Genomic DNA, 19675 nt, shown 5'->3' on the forward strand with positions numbered 1-19675 from the left:
AACTGTTCCGTCATCTCTCAATCACGGAATATTGATGCAAATTGAAGATCAATTCGGATTTATTCTCTCCATTGTAGATAAAGTATATTATAAAAGTCAGATAAATTTTTGAACCTTTGAAAACCAGCTATTAAAAAACAATAACAAGCAACTTTGAAATAAAAAACGGCCGGAAAATTTGGGTCGTTGACAAAAAGACCCATCATTTGCAATTTTTTTTCGAAAATGCAATAGCATAACGATAAAAATTGTTGATGATAGATTTCTTTCATTTTTTGCGAATTGTTTAAATTGTGTAAAACTTTAGATGAAAGGTGAAATCATTACGGTGTTAGGTGTTTAATTATGGGAACAAGGTGTTTTAAAAGAAATGTGAAAAGCAATTAGTATTACTCTATTGCGATATTGAGTTCAAGCGCACAAGAGAATCTGCGGAGATAAATTTGTGAGTTTTAGTATTCTTTTTATAATGGAGTACCTATTTCTTCAGTGGGTATAGAAATTTTTGAAATTAATTTTTCTTTACCACAACAAAGTTGTTGATTAGTAACTACATAATGATAGTTATAGACGGCAAATTTCTCGTTTTAACGGATTGAGATACACGCCAGCACAAAAAATTACAAAAAGGCACTTCAGTAATTGAGCAATTGTAAAGTAATATCAATTTGCAGCAAATAAAAAAGCTGTGTTCTTTTGACCAAATTATACTTTAAAAAAATCGAAAAATATTTCTATATTGGAACCATTACACTTGAAGACCTTAGTGAAAAACCTTGAATCATTAGAGCATTTTATCAAAAGCGAAAAAATAATATTTTCGGCACTCGGCACTGTTCGTTAGAATTAATACCCCTAGATAAATGATACATTAGCTCTCAGTTTTTTTAAAATTTTTGTTCAAAAAAGGAAGCTTGCAAATCTCATCTAACCTCTTTCTTACGTTTGAAATGCCTGAATCTGAAAAACTAATTTCATCAACTGGATGCACATTTTAGTTGATGGATCAAATTACTACACCCCACTAGAACAAAGGAAATATTGAGCGCACAAATTTAATTACAAAAAATTAACACAAAATTTTGTTAAGCGAGGAAAGCGGTAAACAAAATAGGAAATACCAATTGAAGTGGAAAACGAAAGATTTCAACGAGATTGTATTAAAGCACATCAACCAATCTAGAGAGTTGAAACGGTCAGTCGTTGTATGCTTAAAGTTTTGTAGCAAGCCCACATCCAAAGGAAAAACTTTTGTAGATTTGTTTTCAAATTTGTGCTGAGGGAAAATTTGAAACAGTTTGCAAAGTTCTGTCATGTTCTGAATGTTATAGTTTTTTTCTTGCCCAAAATGAAAAACAATCAAAAAAGAGATTTTAGGTCTTCTAATCAAGATTTCGAATTACGCAATTTCGTTAAAAGAGCGTTAAACGAAGAAAAAATTGAAGCTAAATTATCATGAAAAATGTTTGACTGAAACGACACAACGTCGCTTTAAAAATGATTGAAGAGAACTGATATTGTTACAAATTTTGTTTTATAAAATTCTTGACTACAATAAAACTCTACTAGAAAATGAATTTATTCATTTAAACAAAATGAGCTGCTTTTGCTCCTATGAATTTAAATTTCGACAAAAAGTAGAACAATGTGAACAACGGATGGCGTTGAATGGTCGAAAAATTTTGAAATATTGATTTTATTAAAATTAACTTAAGAAAACACAGAGTTTTACAGGTTGTTGCAGGTTAATGTATAAATTTATTAGTCACTACTGGAGAGAAGTTTTTCATAACAGAATAAAGCAAAACTTAAGATTGTTATCTTTAGAAAATGTTTTGTTTGATAACTTATTATGATATTTGCTTATGATATTTTTTGATATTTTAAAAAAGCCCAATCGGACATTTGAGTTCACAAATGGACACGCATGCATCAATGAAGACGCAATTAAAACCTGGGTTTTTTCCCACTTAGGCTCACACTTTCGCACATATATTCAAGTTTGAGAACTTCAAAACAAGACGAAGATGAACAAAATCTGAATGAATTTATCAAAAGTCATGAAGTAAAGTTTTTTTTACAATTTGTTCTGTTTTTAACTGAACTCTGCTGCACGTGTTTCCGAGCTAAGTTTTTGCTCAAATGAAAGACACCGTGTCTATCTAACGTCGTTCAAAAAGCAGGTAATATTTAAAAACGCTTTTCAAAAATTGAAGAAAGATTTCTACTTTCTAGAGAAATGTTTTTCCAATTTCAGAAGAACAGAAGGACTGATGGGAAGCCCAAAGATACAGAGACTGCTATAAACTACTAGAGGTTTAGAAAACTCCAAAATTTTTAGCCAAAATCTGTTTTCTGTGTAAAATGAAAATACAAGTTTCTCAATATTATTTTTTATATCTCTAAAAAGATTAGGTTATTAAACACAATTTAAATGCCATTTTAAACAGCACTTTGAGAACTTTAACGATCGTTTGCTTGCGTATCCAATGACGTTCCAAAAAAGTAGGTAAATTAGAAAAAAAACTGTTTTCAAAAACTAAAGAAAAAAGTTTTTTAATTTCTCGAGAAATGTATTTCTGATTTCAAAAGAGCAGAAAGGTTCCTGGGAGTCCTATACATGCTAAGATTGCTACAAATTTCAGAGGTTAAGATAAACCAAAAGTTTAGTCACAAATTATTTTCAGTAGAGGAGCGCTCAAAGAGGAAAGAATTGAAGCTAAATTTGTTTGACTGAAGTGACCTTGCTTTAAAAATGATTGAACATTACTTATTGTTACAATTTTTCTTCTATACAATTCCTGGCAACAATAAACCCTATAAGAGAATGAGTTCACTTTTGCTTTTGCCCCTACACATTTTAACTTTCGACAAAAAGTAGAACAATGTGAACAAAGGATTGTGTTGAATGGTTGAAAAATACGATGAATAGCTGATTTTAACTATTGATTTAACTTATATTTAAGAAATCACCAAGATTATAGTTTGCTGTAAAAATATTTTTTAGTCATATCTCTGAAAAGGGGTTCTCATAACATAATAAAGCAAAAACTTAGGATTGTTATTTTAGGGTGCACAGAAAATGTTTTGTTTGATAACGTATAATGATATTTGCTTATAATACTTTTTTGATGTTTTAAAAAAGCGCAATCGATCATTTGAGTTCACAAATTGGACACGTATTAATCGACGAAGACACAATCGAAGCCTGGTTTTTTTCCTACTTAGCTTTGTTTTTTGGAAACCTCCTATATATACTTACACTTTCCCACGTACCTACACTCATACATTCACGCTTAAGAACTTCAAAAGCAGACGAAGATGAACAAAATCTGAATCAATTTATCGAAAGTCAAGAAGTAGAGTTTCTTTTTACAATTTGTTCTGTTTTTTAGCTGGACTCTAGTCGCTCAAAAAGCAGTTAATATTTAAAGACGGTTTTACAACTTGTTCTGTTTTTCAACTAAGCTCTGACCACAAGTTGAACAAAATATGTTTCGGAGCTAAGTGTTTGCTCAACTGAAATGCAAGGAGTCGAACGACGTTCTAAAAATGCAGGCAATGTTAAAAAAGCGTTTTCAAAAACTGAAGAAAAAAAGGTTTCTGGTTTCTAGAAATGTTTTTCTGATTTCAAAAGAGCAGGAAAATTTTTGGGAAGCCCAAGCATACAGAGATTGCTATAGATAACTAAAGTTTTAGAAAACCCAAAAATTTAGCCACAAAGTGTTTTCAGTATGAATTGAAATTACAAGTTTCTCAGAATGAAACTTTTCATATCTCTGAAAAGATCTAGGTTATTGAACGCCATTTTTAAACAGCACTTTTGAAGACTTCCTCAATCATTTACCTGCTTGAAGAATTTAACTATTCAATTGCAAGCTACTATTTATTTTTGGTGATTTTGGTCAAGTTTTGTTTTTTTAATAAAATTCAATATAAACTTTTTCAATGAGCTTACCCTACAAATATTTGAAGAATTTTGATCTTTCCCTATTGCATAGAAGACAAAATCATTCCAAAAATCTCAGATAATTTATTTTTTTTCAGAACTATTCTAATTTTCGAGTTCATAGAAAAAATTCTTCCAGCTAGGAAGCTCAATCGAATTAGTATGATACGCAGATAAGGTTTTTTTTGTTCCTGACAAAATGATAATGCTCACGCTTCTTGGAGTTTTTCTTGGTTAAAGCCGTTAGTAGCTATTTTTTTCGATCTGGCAAGTCAGTTTGTTTCTTTGTGAACAATATTCATTAGACGACTACCCTCACTAGCAGGTTCGAAGTTTTTGTTTTTTTTTCGCAGGAAAGCGAGAAGCATAATCATTTTTGTGTTGTAATTTTTTTCGTTTCGTTGAGCCTCTGCTAAACTTGAGATTCTAATTTTGATTCCCGAAAACTCCAAAAAAGAGGCAAATGGTTTATCTCAATATATATTTTAATATATTGTTTTGTTGTCAGCAAGACTGTTATCAATTCAAAAATTTCAGATTATCGCCAACAATGCTAATAAAAATTCCTATTTTGGGTTTCTTTACAAGACCTTATCTTAATAAAGATGACCTTCTGATTTTTCGAATTAAATTTTCAAAATTCATTTTTGATTTGCTTGGATAATTCGCTTCCCTGACATTTCGGGAGAATATTTGCGTCAATAATTTTTTTGTTGTTTATTACACGAATAGTTTTTACTGACACAAGCACTAAATATTTTTTGCCTAGAATAACTTTTTGACGATAGTGCACTCACATCAATCGACGCGACGACTACCATTGGGTCACTGGGTTAGAACTCTCTGTTCAAACCACAGACGTCCTTAATTTGTTTTGTTTAGATTAATTAAAGTATCTTGTTATATCAAATTGTTTTTTCCTCACATAATTTTATTTTTCGCGGCACTGGAGTTGTTTAAATTAAAAATCCATAAAATTAGTTTTTTACCTTCAAAGGAACTCGACTATGAAAATCTAAACGAAACTTAACTTGCCTGTGAATGCTCTTCAAATTGCAACAAAACCCCAAAAACTATTGAAAAACCTTTTAAAATCCACTAGAGGTTCAGAATGCAATACTAATTCACGTTCCATTGTCACAGTTAAAGTCTAGATAACTGTTTTATGAGTTCAGCATTAGATTAGATTAGACTTGAATTTCAAAAACGCTTTATAAAAAGTACAATGCATTTGTACAATCAGTGTTTGAGAGACATTCAATTAGGTCGGAACCTGTTGAGAGATGTCTTTACAAGAACATTGAACAAAATGAAGTATAACATGAATGGCTAGTGACATGAGTCCAGCATGGTCTTTTTATATCAAATATCGGTCAAGTTTGGCCTTTTGTATACCATTTATTGTTCGGTATATATTGGTCGCCATTGATAAACCGGTAAGGTAACAGGGCAAACTGAAATTGGCAACTGAATTTTTGAGATGATTAATTAATGCCCAAAGTAAAATATATGTGTGGAAATAGGTTTATCATTGTAAATTCTTTGTCCTGGCTTCGGTCATGATTATTGTTATTCCAATTCTCAAAACGTTCCATGGCACAGAGAAGTCGAGGAAAAGTCCGGTGTCACATTTGGGGTCAAGTAAAGTCCCGCTATTCACTAAAGTTTAAATTGTTTTGTATGCTAATTTTAAGCAGCATGGCTTTTTTATAACATTTTTGGTCGAGCTTGGTTGATTTTCCTTAAGTCGTGTCGTAAAATCTGGGTTATTGAAATTGGGTAATTTATGTGCTTAAAACAAAAAATGTTGAAAAGAGAGTAAAGCTTAATCAGTCATCTTTTTTCAGTATAGTTTAAGATACCGTTGATATAAAATAAAACGTTTTTTTATCAACAAGAAACAAGGACATAGATTGTACAGCTTTATGTTTTTCAAGTCGTAAACTTCGGAAGTTAAACATCCTTTTAAACAATTTAAGAATTTTAACTGGTTTTCATTTTGTTCATATTTAAGCTCCGTTTTGACTATTTTCTTCATGTTTTTCCTCATTTAAAGTCAACTTAAACGGTATATTAAATGGTGATATAAAAATGAGAGTATTTGAAACAAACACCCTTTGTTTTTTAAGCTAAAAACACATACCATATCAACCAAACTTTTGTTATTGAGTTGTTTGTCCCTAAATTATATGGCTCAATTTCTATTTTTACATTTTGTAATACTTTTTATTATTACGCAGAACCTGAGCACTGAGCGTTTTACTTTTGAGAAAACTTACTTACCGTAAAAAATGCTGCAAACTTGAAGGACAACAGTATAATTAACAAGAGACTTCATTATGGAAACAGTTGTTTCATTAGACAAGAGGCTCTTTGTCCTATTTTTTTTGTTTACAAATTTTCACTGCAATACCTTTACAAATAACTCACCTGGATTCTAGAAATACAAAACGGGCGGGTTGATAAATTGTGTTCGCACGTTATATTCCAACCTGTCAAGCGCCAGATATTAATTAAAATTAAAACTTTAAACGCTTTTTTTATCACAGATTCGTGTCCATAATTATTTGTTCGCCCATAAATATGAACCACCCACATGCATGGTTAGTTTAGCCAGTCCAGTAATTGTCTTTAATTTATGGGTGTGACAAAATTATTGTTTTACTACTTTTTTAATTAGTCAAAGAAATTGAATTGTAGTTGTCAATGAGCCCTTGCGATTCTCAAGTTTATCGTAATTACCTTGATTACCAACCCACAATTACCGTTATTATACAAAAGTAGGCGCTATAATATATAAAAAAAAACAAAATTTTCAAAAAAAAATTCCCTGCTGAAAAACAACTTCCATTGTCCTATGTTTAAAAACTGAAAATAGAACGAACATTTTCCCCTTCTAAACTTCAAGCCTCTCTCATTCTTCGAGAAACTAAAAAATTGAGAACATTTTTTTTCAAGGATCGGTTATTTTGTGACGAGTTTTTGTATTTATCCGCAATAAATATCAATCGACAAATATTAGCTCGGCTAAAAAATTGTCACACTGGTATGAAGTTCCTAACACCCAAACAATTGAACGGGACCAATAAAATAGCACCGAATCCTTGTACTTCCAGTTTTTTCACCATGGACCGGGTCTGCTGATGATGATATCTTTACCCTGTCCTGCGTAGATTGCATACATTATAGAGAATAGCAGGAAGCAATCAAAGAGCTGCAAAAGATTACATGTGGTTTAAAAATTTGAACTTGTGCGATGGAGTTGATGTGAATTTGGGGGTGAAAGAGAGGGGTAATTGGGTTGCCAAAGGGCTCAATGGCATGCATGGCACGGCCTAATAAGCGGTGACACTTATGTTGAGATAAATTGGCTGCTTGTTTACTCTCTAACCCCTCTCTCCTATCTTACTTCAACTGCTCCGGCCATTGGGCTTGTAGGGGAAAGGAAAATTGATATAAAAGTAAGGAAAACAAGGAAAAATGAGAGGGAAATGTAGAGGAAAAAGAGAGAAAAATCGAAAACTAGTTAAGAAAAAGACCAAAAACAGTTGGTGAAAAAGGGGGAAAAGATAGCGAATGAAATTAAGTTACAATTTGGTCATGCCACGGCACACACACACATAGAGAGAGATATAAGCATAGAGAGCATACAGGGCGCATGATAGACTTGGACAGAAGGGTAAAGCAGAATAGGGCTAACTTACAACTATCGCTAGTCATTTGTGCTAGTTTACCTCGGAAGCACTTTCTGATTCAATACAATAGCACCATAAGATTTGGGCTGCTGATAAACGTTACGCCAAATTTACACAAGCGTAGATTTCTTGTTCGCGGGCTTTGCGCGCGGGCTTTTCCTCAAATTATACTGGTGCGGTAGGAAGAGAAAGAGAGAGAAAGAGAGATAGAAAGATAGATAAAATGGCGCAACAACTGAACTGAGTTGAGCTCAGGTTGATTTGGCAGTAATAGTTCCTCCGCAATAATTCTTCTCTATTTCACCTTTTCTTCATTCCTCTATTTCTCTTTTTCCTCCGCTCACATTTTACCCTTTTCTGGTGTTGGAAAGCAAAAATTAAAGTTCGTCCAAAATTCACCCCCAAATAAATAAAGTTCCCCTTTTACCCCTTTCGCTGTCATCGTCCGTTGTTTACTTTGAGAAGTGTTGTTGTTTACGCGTTTGTTTATCGTGTTTGTTTTCGTACCTGTCATCGTTGTAACAAACAAATTGCAGGAAGCATTAATACAAGGAACAATTTCAATTACAAAAAGATCAAAACAAAAAGTTGAATCCAGTTTTTTTTTTTAAAATTGGCCGCTTACTTTGCAGTTCGTGATCTGTTTAACGCAGTTTGTTTTTAGGTTATTCGAATTTAGTTTTGGTCGGACAATGTTTGTTATTTTATCTTATAACAAATTTGCTGTGTTTACTATCTTCAGCTAACAAAACATTGTGATAAAAATTGACTTCAATTTTTCGATACATCACGCGTAATTTTTTTAAATATGTTATCCGGATTATAATTTTTGGAGCAGTGTCGAATTGGCCAAACGGCAACTTTTTTGTTCTAGTGAATCTAATTAACAGAACTACTTAATCTAGTTATTAATTTTCAGTTAAATTGCTTCCTCTCTGTCCACAAATATTCCCAGAGTTTGTTCCAGAATTAGTGCCAATTGTCTTATTAATGGTTATAAAAAAGTTATGCGAGTAGTTGATATATTTTAAGCAAAAATTATTACAATAAATTTGACAACCTTCTTATTAAATAAAATAAGAGATTTTTATTGACAACAACACGAGGTTATAACTGTGGAAAAATTTGGGATTTAGATTTTGTCTGGAAAAGGGAAAATTCATAATTGATCGTCGCGTTTTGTTAACTTATGCTAAACCATTATATTTTATAATTTATAAGGTGCACTTTGGAAGTTTATCAATCCATGGTTTAATTATTAATTTGGTGAATTCACAGCGGCCATACCACCATCTCCTTATATGGCAAGTACAGCTCTTCTGTGGTTAAATCAGGCTTTTCGAAGTCTTTCAAAAAATGACAATTCACAATAAACGTTTTGGTTTAATTTTCTGGCGAGAGTGTAGACATTTTAAAAAATGCTACAGAAGTTTTCGGAAAGCAACTATTATTTTTTGAGTACGTTATTAATGTTTTTCCTCCAAAATTCAAGTAGACCCAACATCTTCAATTTTACTACTTTAAAAAAAAGATAAAAAAAATTAAGTCAAAATAAAAAAATAAAAAATAAGAGCAAAGTATGTATTTCGTTGCAAAAATGTCAAAGATGACCAATTGTGCATCTCAGAAAAAGTTTCAATTTAATTTAACTTGACGAAAAGACGTTGCTAGAGAAATTTCAAGAAATGGAAGATGTGTGTTTAAAGAAGGAAGCTGTGCCAACGGAGATATATTTTGAAACAACAACTAACGAGCAAATGAAGAATATGATTTTAAGGTTTTTCTTACATCTGTCAATACTCAGCGTATTAATATAAATTCGAGAAGGAGTGGAAAATTTCAAAAATTTCCTGTACAATCAGAAGAACGTACAGGACGTTAAAAACCTTAGTAAAATTTAAGCACATTTGATGTTTTGTCAGTAGAATGACAAATATAATCATTTGAAATGAATGTTGGAAAAATGAAAAAACTGAATTTTCCGTGAAAGAAGAAATCGTTCATATACTTCCCAATGGAATAGTTTTGGAGTTTAAATGCTTGTACAAACTTATGTACAATTTTTTTTAACCTTTGAAGTGGCTTGGTTGACAGCTTGAACTGAGACCGTTATTATGGCTAGAAGCAATAAAAAAAGAATGAGGCTCGGGAATGTGCGTTCACACATAAGGTTCCGACCCCGCTCGTTCACAATTTTGGCATAATTGTCTACCAAATGAGGAACAAATAGAGATCTCCAAAAATTCAAGTATTTTTCAAAAAAAAATTTGGTGTATGAACGAAAAGATAGCCTCAAAAGCAAACAACTCAGAAGAGTAAAAATGATGCATTAGTTTGATGGGATATGCCAATATTAAGAAAGCGAGTAAAGACGAACACCAAAACCAAACAACAACAACGAACATCAATTACATCAAAAAATTTATGTCCCTTTTAACGAACAAATCTTAATAACAAAGTCAAAATAGCGTAAGATAAAACTGAAACTAAACATAAAAACTTGTAATCCAGCCGAAAAGATATAGAACCAGCCCATAATAAGGCTTGGTAACAATTAGACAATTAATAACAAAAATAGTAAAATGTGAAAAATTCCCTTAATTTTTTTTAAAAAACAATCAATTTCAAAGTAGTGAAAACCATTAGAAATCAACTAAAATATCCCATAGATTAACGATTACCAGCGTTTCTAAAGATGGCAATTAAAAACTTTCGTAATTCAGTTCTTATGCGGTTACAAAAAGAACAACGAATAGACAACAAACAAAAGATCAGTTAATTTTTGCCAGAAAACAGTTTCAAAGCCGTAAAGCCAGACATTGGCTCTCAAAGTATGTTCGATTGCACCTTATTCGAACACCGATAATGTATAATGTGACTTCTCACGAAAGAAATCAGGTATCAAGTAGACAAAAAAGAAAAAAGAGGCAAAATTGAGTAATATTAATTTTTTTCGAAAAAAAATTTATTCAAAAGATATAAAAGCAATTAATTACAAAATGAAGTCATTAAAAAGGTCCGTTTGTTCTTCTAAAGGAAGTCGTTGAGACTTGCAATGACACAGAATATATCTTACGTCTACAATAATAACGTAAAACATGTCAAAAATCAAAATTTAATTTTCTTTTTTGTAAAAAACCCTTGTCGAAGCCAGTCATAATGAATTCTTTAAAAACATTATATGTTGTGACACCAATCCCTTTGTCATCTTCCATTGACAACAAAATTGTCGTATTTGGCCTGTAATTAACGAGACTAGGTAATAAACAGACAATAAAATGAACAAAATTGCGAAGTAAAAAAGTGCTTTTTTTATTTTGGAGAACAATTGTTTTCAAAGTCCTGAAAGCCATCAGCTATCTACTAATATCAGGATTTCGGTCCATCTATTTTTCCTTGAAAAACCAATGAAACCGACTCATTGTACAGGAAATTTCATACGAGTAAAAAGACAAAGTAAAAACGACAGTTAAAGACAAAAATAATAATTTCAATTACGTTTTTCGAGAAAGTATTGTCGAAGCCGTTAAAACCAGAGTCTATTTTCTTAAAGATTTCAATAGTGGTGTTTTATTTTGAACGCCGATAATGTGATATTTGAAGTGTCAATGACGTGATAACGTGACAAAACTAGAAAACGTAAAAAAATGTGTAATTATATGAAAATAAAAAAAATGAGAAATCTAGTAGTATCCAAACCAAAAAACCTATAATTAGAAACTGCTTAATTTGCTTGTAATAACTTCAGCTGAACAAAAAAATGAACTGGAAGACAATGAAAGATAAAAATTCTACATAAAATGAAAATAGTTTTATCTCTTCAGTTCTTAGCTAAAAAGGTTTAAAGTAAAAAATACAACTTGCAACAGACCCAAGGAGTAACTTAGTATCTGAAATCATTTTTGACAAAAAAAATTCTACAGTGTTTAATAGACCTAGCAAATTAGGCATCTGATAATTGCTGAAATAGATTTTCGTTGAGAAAAATTGGTAAAAATTGAAAAAAAAATGGTTTTCAGTTTTCTAATGAAAAGCATCGATAGAAAACATTTTAGCTTCAAGATAATTTTTAACGAAAATATCCTTGATAATTGTGATTGCCTCTGGGATTAAAAAGAATGGCGATTCAGATTCATACAGGAGAAACATCAATCTTATTGTTGCGATCCCTGTTGATGGAGGAGGAACTATATACTCAAATGGGTTTTTTGTTCAGACAATTTTGGCCGATCGATATATTAATCGTAGAGAATTGAGACTGGTATTATTACAAAGCTTGTCCAGCGTAGAATACGGAATCACAAAAAATTTTGTTTATTTTCGTTTTTTACAGGGAGCTATTGAAGTTTATACTTTGGAGAGAAGAGGGTGAATTCCGTTGATTTTATTCACATTTTCCAAAATTTTTCCCTAAAATTTCGCTATATTTGCTACAATTTGATATATTTTTTAAAAAAGTGTTGTCGATTTTATTTTTCAAGACAAAAAAATATTGTCGCCTATTTTTCTTTAATTTTTTTGTCAAAAAATTTGCAGGAAGTACCCACCAGTAACACAATCTTTGTAGACTCGAAAAGGGGCTATTTCCACTTCAACTTCCATTGCGAGTGCTCCGTAATTAAAACTTTTTTGAAAACTTTTTAATTAAAACCGAAATATCTATATCTATAACATTCGAATATTTAAGTGTTCTTATTGGACGAAAAGCATTAGCGGAGCTAGTTTTGGACCAATCTTGGACTGTTACAATCCAAAAATAATTCAGTTTGTAATCAGTCGTTCTTTTTTAAAAAAAAAAAACTCCATCTTTTTTATATATTAATTAAATAACAGAACATTTCAAATCGAAGCTCACTAGTGATCAGTCAAATTTGCTTCCTAACTAGCTCCAAATTATTGTTTCTAGTTTTTTACTTCAAAACTTAGGATCGTTTTGACTTTTAAAAATGTTTGATTTTTAAATAAATAATGGTTTATTGAAATTTGCCTCAATTTTTCTCTTAATTTGGTAAACATGTAGCTTAGTGTCAGCATTCAAAGAATGCTTCTTTTTTCTACTGAATTCCTTTTTAATCTTTATTGCGATTTCATAGGGGTTTAATTATTTTAAGACAGACAAAAAAGATGGCAAAACAGGTCTAGATACAACAAGATATAGAAAATTTTGCCTTTCATTAAGTTTTTGATCGACGTCCAAATTTAATTTGGATTTGGTCATTGTCATTGTACTCGTATCTACCGATTGAATCCTATTGCCTCAGATGAATTGTACTTTAATCAGTAGATATTAGATTTCAGTAGCTTTAAAAAATCCAGGTAATTTTGGGTTGCACGCACGTGTTTCTAGTCAAAATTCGTTCTCTTTATTTTCTTCATCAACATAGTTCTTTTTTCGTATACCATTTTTCTAATGTCTCGTGAACAACTTGAATAGTACTGTTCACAATGCCTAGTTTTAGTTTTTTTTTGCTTTTCATTAAGTTTTTGTTTTTTTGATAGTGTACTGTTCCTTCCTTGAATTAATGAAGTATTAATCAATTGTGACAGAAAATTCGACGCACAAATTTAAAAACACTTTTCGAGAAACGAAATGAGTTAGAAGTTTTCTCGTGCAGAAGTTTGCTCGAGAACTAGAATTTTTAAGATCTGTTTAGTTTTCGTTATTTGGAATTGATGCAAATTTAGCAAACAAAAATTGACACGAAGATCAATGAATCCTAAGGCAATATCCATTGTCGATACTAACAAGTCTTACTCTTACTAAAGTAATATTCTCTTGCATTATTTTTAATCGAAATTTGTGTGAGCGGAAGAAAATTGAAGAATATTTAAGTTTTTGTTGCGTTGTTACCATAATGTATGATCGTAAGGTTAGCATAAAGAAAAAAAGTTCTCAAGCAATCAATTAGAACAAAAATTTTATTTATTCTTACTTCTTTGTGGATATATTTATCAGTAAATTTCCTAGTTTTTCTAATACTAGAAGACCATTAGTTTTGCTCCAACTGCATTGGCTTCCCAGCTTTTTTGTTCCAACCCTCTTCAGGTGGGAGGAACTATATACTCAAAGGGGTTTTTTTTGTTCAGTCAATTTTGACCAATCGATATATTCATCATACAGAGTTTTGAGTGGTATCAATAAAAAGCCCCACCAGCGTAGAATATGAAATTAAAAAGATTTTTTTGAATTTCGTATTTTACAAGGAGTCTATTCGTCAATTCTGCTAATTGTGAAAATTGTTAACAATAGTACCTTTAATTTTGTTTTTAGAGACAAAAAGTATTGTTGACTGTTTTGATTAAATTTTTCTGGCTAAAAATTTGGCTATGCACTTCAAAATCCAGCCTTTTTCATCAAAAATTGTCCGAAATAAGATTCTTTAGTCCATTAAATTTACCGGAAGTACACACCCCAAAATTAACAAACACCATCTTTGTAAACTTTAAAGGGAGCTATTCTTACTTCCAATTCCATTGAGAGTAGTCTAGAATTAAAATTTTTCCGTTTTTCGCTAACTTTATGATTATCAAAAAGGCAGCATTTATTTTTAATCTTTTAACTAACAAAATATATAACTCTGAAGCATTCGAAACAATTTAGTGTTCTAAATGGACAAAACGCAATAGTGGGGCTGGTTTTGGTCCAATCTTGGACTGTTACGTTCGAAAAAATAATTCGGATTATAATCAGTTGTTCTTTTTTTTAATAAACAATCCGATCTTTTTTATATATTAATTAAATAACAGAACATTTCAAATCAAAGCTCACTAGTGATAGGCCCAATTTGCTTCCTAACTAGCTCCAATTTATTGTTTCCAGTTTGTTAGTTCAAAGTTTATAGTCGTTTTGACTTTTAAAAATGTTTGATTTTTAAATAAAAAATGGTTTATTGAACTTTGCTTCAAATTTTCTCTTAATTTGGTCAACCTGTAGCTTAGTGTCAGCAATGAAAGAATGCTTCTACTTTCTACTGAACTCATATTCAATCTTTATTGCGGTTTCATACCTTAAGTTATGATTTTCTGGCTTTGATACTACTAGATTTCTGATTTTGTTAAATTTTCATGTCTTTTTTAAAAAATAAAATTTTTTATTTTTATTTTTTATGATATTAAAGAACAGAAAAAATCAAATCACAGCTCACTATTGATAGGTCCAAATGGCTTCCTAAACAGTTCCAATTCATCGTATCTTTTTCTGTTAGAAAAAGATTTTGGTCGTTTTGACTTTTAAAAATATTTTATTTTAATTAAACAGTGGCTTTTGAAATTTGCCACTGTTTTTCTCTTAATTTGGTCAGCTTGTGGCTTAGTGTCAGCAATGAAAGAATGCTTCTTCTTTCTACTGAACTCATATTCAATCTTTATTGCGGTTTCATACCTTAAGTTATGATTTTCTGGCTTTGATACTACTAGATTTCTGATTTTGTTAAATTTTCATGTCTTTTTTAAAAAATAAAATTTTTTATTTTTATTTTTTATGATATTAAAGAACAGAAAAAATTAAATCACAGCTCACTATTGATAGGTCCAAATGGCTTCCTAAACAGATCCAATTCATCGTATCTTTTTCTGTTATAAAAAGATTTTGGTCGTTTTGACTTTTAAAAATATTTTATTTTAGTTAAACAGTGGCTTTTGAAATTTGCCACTGTTTTTCTCTTAATTTGGTCAGCTTGTGGCTTAGTGTCCGCAAAGAAAGAATGCTTCTTCTTCCTCTTCCTCTGTTGAACTAAATATAATTTTTTTGCTCTATTATGCATTAAGTTATGGTTTTTTGGCTTTGATACTACTAGATTTCACAATTTTTTTTTGGTTTTTAGGTATTGGCCGCTTTTCACGTTTTTTTCTCGTTTTGTCACATTATCACATTATTGACAGTTCACAAATTAAATTTTTGGCGCTAAAAACAAGGCACAATTGAGCATATAAAATCTTGAAAGAAATAGATTACGGTTTCAACGGCTTCGACATCCCTTTCTCGAAAAATTTAATTGATTTTTTTTACAATTGTCTTCAACTGTCGTTTTTACTTTGTCTTTGTCGTCATATGAAAATAGCTGGATAATGACAGTACTCATTAGCATTTTTGTGATGGAATAATTGAGCCTGTATTTTGATTTGAGTAGATAGCTGATGGCTTTCATGACTTTGAAAACAATTGGTTTCAAAAACAAAAAAACTCTTTAACATTGTTTAACTTCGCATTTTTCGTCTATTTGTTTCCTAGTCGCGTTAATTACAGGTCAGACATAACATAATTGTTGTCGATGGAAAAGTGCAAATTACAAAATCTGATCTTTTTAAATGAATCCGTTATGAATTTACTGGCTTCGACACGGTTTTTTCGCAAAACAAGTAAACTAATTTTTCTTTTCTCTCTATATTTAACGTTTCTTTGTAGACGTAAGACATATTTTGAGTTCCGATGGGTCTCAAGCGCTTATTTTAGACAAGTAGAAGAACCTATTTAATTTTTTTATTTTGTAGCTAGTGCCTTTCATGACTTTGAAAGTAATTGTTTTCGAAAAAAAAAGTTTCAATAATTTTTGCCCTTTTTCTTCTTTTTTTTTGTTCCGCTTTTCACCTATTCTCATTAAGGAGGAGGCCCATAACACAATATTTACATTTTAGGAGGGCTCAATTGAATATATTTTTATGGGCCAAAAATGACTTTACGGCTGCAACAGCGTTTTCTCGCAAATTTCAATTGAATTTTTTTGTTGTCTCTATTTGTTGTTCTTTTTGTAACCAAAAAATCATTAAGGACAGGTCTTAAAGCACTTCTATAAAGGCGCATGTGATCAAAAATACTTGAGTTTTTGGGGTTTTTTATCCGTTCTTATTTGGTAGACATTCATGCCAAAAATGTGGTTGAGCGGGGTCGGAACTTGATGTGCGATTGCACATTACCGAGCCTCCTTGTCATTTTTCAAACAGATGTGGACTGTTGTTTTTATTGCACTTATTTTACCATGTTGTCTAAAATAAATGGGCGAAAATTTTTTCCGAATATTTCAGAATAATTTATTTCTTGAGCAGCCGCAAAAATGAGTTGTTGTCAAATTTGGAGGAAATCAGTTTCAATGCGTATTTGAGTCTTTTAGTGTAAATGAGTTGTTTTCTTTTTGTATTCAATTATATTAATAATCTTTGCACTGAAATCTTTTTTAAATGTCCTTAATTATAGCTGCCATTTAAGTTTAGTTGAAATTATGCATGCGACCAATAAATATTATTGAAAATGCAAATGAGAGAAAAACAAAAAGACAAAAAGAAGTAAACAGGCTTGAAAAATTAAACCTAAGTTGTCCAAAAATTTTGTCAAAATTGAATTCATTTTGACAACAGGTATAGTATGCAGCAGTTGAATTTTTAGCTTTAAACAGTTATTTTGATCACTTAATTCAATAATTTGTTAAAACTTTTGTTTTTCAATTAATGATGCCGCCTTTAAAGTTTTTCTAATTTTGAGAGAATTTCTAGTGAAAAGGAAAGAAACTAAGCTGACAGTATTGCTTGCTGAGCAATTTTTGAAGATACAATCAATCACAAATTTCTCTGAAAAAAAACCTGAATTCAATTTTCGCGTTTTCATCTAATGAACTTTTTTGCCAATGGAATCCACTACATTATTAAAAAGATTTATTTAGTTTTGAATCTCCGTAATAAAGTGCTATTTCTTTTATGTGCTCTATTTATGATTCAATAACTTCAAAACTGAGCAAAATTAATATCTAAAGAGCGAGAAAAACTTTTACGTAAGTAAAAGAGCTTTGCAGTTGAGTAAAATAAACTGGCCGAAATTTTGGTTTTAACCTATACACATACTTAAAAAATTCCTGTGTGCGAAAGATTTGTCTCACAAAATTGGTTCATTGCAATGATGTATTTTGTAATTATCCCTCTCTTTTTGTCCTACGTCCTTTGGTTTTCATAATGTTCCCATATTTTAATTCTGCCCTTTTTGTTTTGCTTTACTGGAAAAAATTTCTTGAAATTGGAGCTCGAAATTATTATTCAGATCGCAGCCAAAAATTTTTGGAAACAATGACAAACGGTAACAATCCGGAAAAATCTCTGCATTTTTGCATCCGAATTTTTTATTTGATTTTGATAAAGGGTGCCATTTAAGAAAATATTTGGAAGAGCAATTTCAATGATTGTAATGAAAAAATTGATGTTAGTTGACAGGAATAAGTTTTTTTCAACTAATTGCGGTACTGTTTTTTATTGGTCCTTTTGAAAAAAAAGATGTGAAGATCTAACACTTATATTGGGTAGGGTTTGTAGCGCGTTGATTATCACTGCGGCTATATCTAGTCATAAATCATTGAAACAAAGCATATTTATTGAAAAAGTACTTTTCACTATTAGAAAATATAACAGTTAATTAGGCGGGTATAAGTTAGCTTTATAGTTATCAACTGTGAATGCGAAGGTATTATGAATTGCATTTGAAGCACAAAAAAGCTATCCCATTGTCTTTAATCTATTTTTTATCAAAATTTTTACGAATGTTTGACGCTAAGGCACAACAAAAATTATTTGTTTATTTTTGAAAACATGTTAGAGTTTCTAAGAAACCGTCAACTGCTTGCTTCATGTAATTAAAAGTTTTCAATCACTAAATTTTTTAATAGTAAAGTTATTCAATCATGACGGGCTGATATTTATGCATGAATATAACACCTATGTTCATACATCGTTTACGTGTCCTTCAATCGAAAAATTTGAAAAAATTGATACCTCTATTTTATATTCAATTTTTTTATTGAGGGTGTATGCGGAGTAAGACTATAAAAGTAATTAAAAATTTTCAGAAATTTTTTAGTGTTTGATAAAAGCAAAACAGTTGAAAGTTTTTTGGGCAAACAAGCGAAAACATCCGAAATTGAAATGGAATAATATGCGGTAAAGGATGAGAATTTTAATGAACTTGTTTTTTGCGGTGAATTTTTCCCTAAAACGAACAATTCATTGAGGAAATTTTCTGTGGCGTAAGAGCATTCTTATCGTTCCGACCCCCACTTTAGTGAGCGAGGGGGGGGGGGGGGGGGGGAGCTATATACTCAAATGGGTTTTTTTGTTCAGTCATTTTTGGCGGATCGATATATTCATCGAAGAGAGTTGTGAGTAATATCAATAGAAAACACGTAAAACCTTTGGAATTGAAAAGATTTTTTCGATTTTCGCTTCTTACAGGGAGTTAACGAGGTTTACAGTTTTGTGAATATTCGACATTTTTTATTTACATTTGCCGCTAAAATTTGCCTCAGTTTTGTTATAATAAATCAAAATATGTTAACATGTTTAACGTTAGAGTGTTAGTCTTAACGCTAAAGATAGAAAAGCATCGCTGAATTGTTTGATTGGAGGTTTTTTTCTGCTAAAATTTTTGATAGAGTTTTCAACATCCAGAGTTTTCATCAAAAATGCCACAAAATAAGCTTCTTCGGTCCATTTTGTTTAGGTCGGCCAGAGTAGAGACCTAAAAACCCATGAAACAGTCTCCGTAAGCTCCAAAAGAGAGCTGGTTGAAATTCGGCGCCCTATAATAGCCTTCTTTTTCTGCAAATTTAATTTAATTATTATTCGAATTGCATCATTGTTTTTTTTCTGATTTTTCAAATACTTCACTTAACATTTGAACTTAATAGAAAATATTCGGAAAAAATTTGGTGGTTATTAGGCGCGCGGCGAAATCAGGGATAGGTTTGATCAGAATTTTTTAAAACTTTATTTGGTCCTGTTTTCCAAACTATTATAATTTACTGTTTTTTGTAATCTTTTTTACTGACGAGATTTTCAATTTACGGCTCAGTTAATGACAGCTCCAATTTACATGAAAATGAGGCTGAATGTCGATATAGTTTGTTTACAGAGAAAGTCTAGCGGTTTTTATGGCTTTGACGAAGAGTTTTAGTAAACTTTAACTGAATTCTCGTGTTTCGCCTTCAATTGTTATTCTTTTTGCAGTCGGATTACTAAATCTAACTGATCAAAGATCCATGTCGCTTCTTCAGGAGGT

General features: G+C 31.1%; 1 protein-coding gene across 4 annotated transcripts in view; it reads left to right on the forward strand.

Annotated features, from left to right (window-relative positions):
* The window catches only part of LOC142337464 (uncharacterized), an 85912-nt gene that overhangs the window by 41187 nt on the left and 25050 nt on the right, over positions 1–19675 (forward strand). Inside the window, exon 1 of one of the 4 annotated variants that reach the window (XM_075386699.1) lies at positions 7629–8948. The exons of the other annotated variants lie outside the window; for them this stretch is intronic. The gene's annotated coding sequence lies outside the window, so the exon portion shown is untranslated. Of the gene's footprint in view, positions 1–7628; positions 8949–19675 lie in introns of those variants that run through there. 4 annotated transcript variants of the gene reach the window in all.

The sequence above is a fragment of the Convolutriloba macropyga genome, chromosome 4, assembly GCF_964194025.1.
Source record: "Convolutriloba macropyga chromosome 4, txConMacr16.3, whole genome shotgun sequence".
Lineage (NCBI taxonomy): Eukaryota > Metazoa > Xenacoelomorpha > Acoela > Convolutidae > Convolutriloba > Convolutriloba macropyga.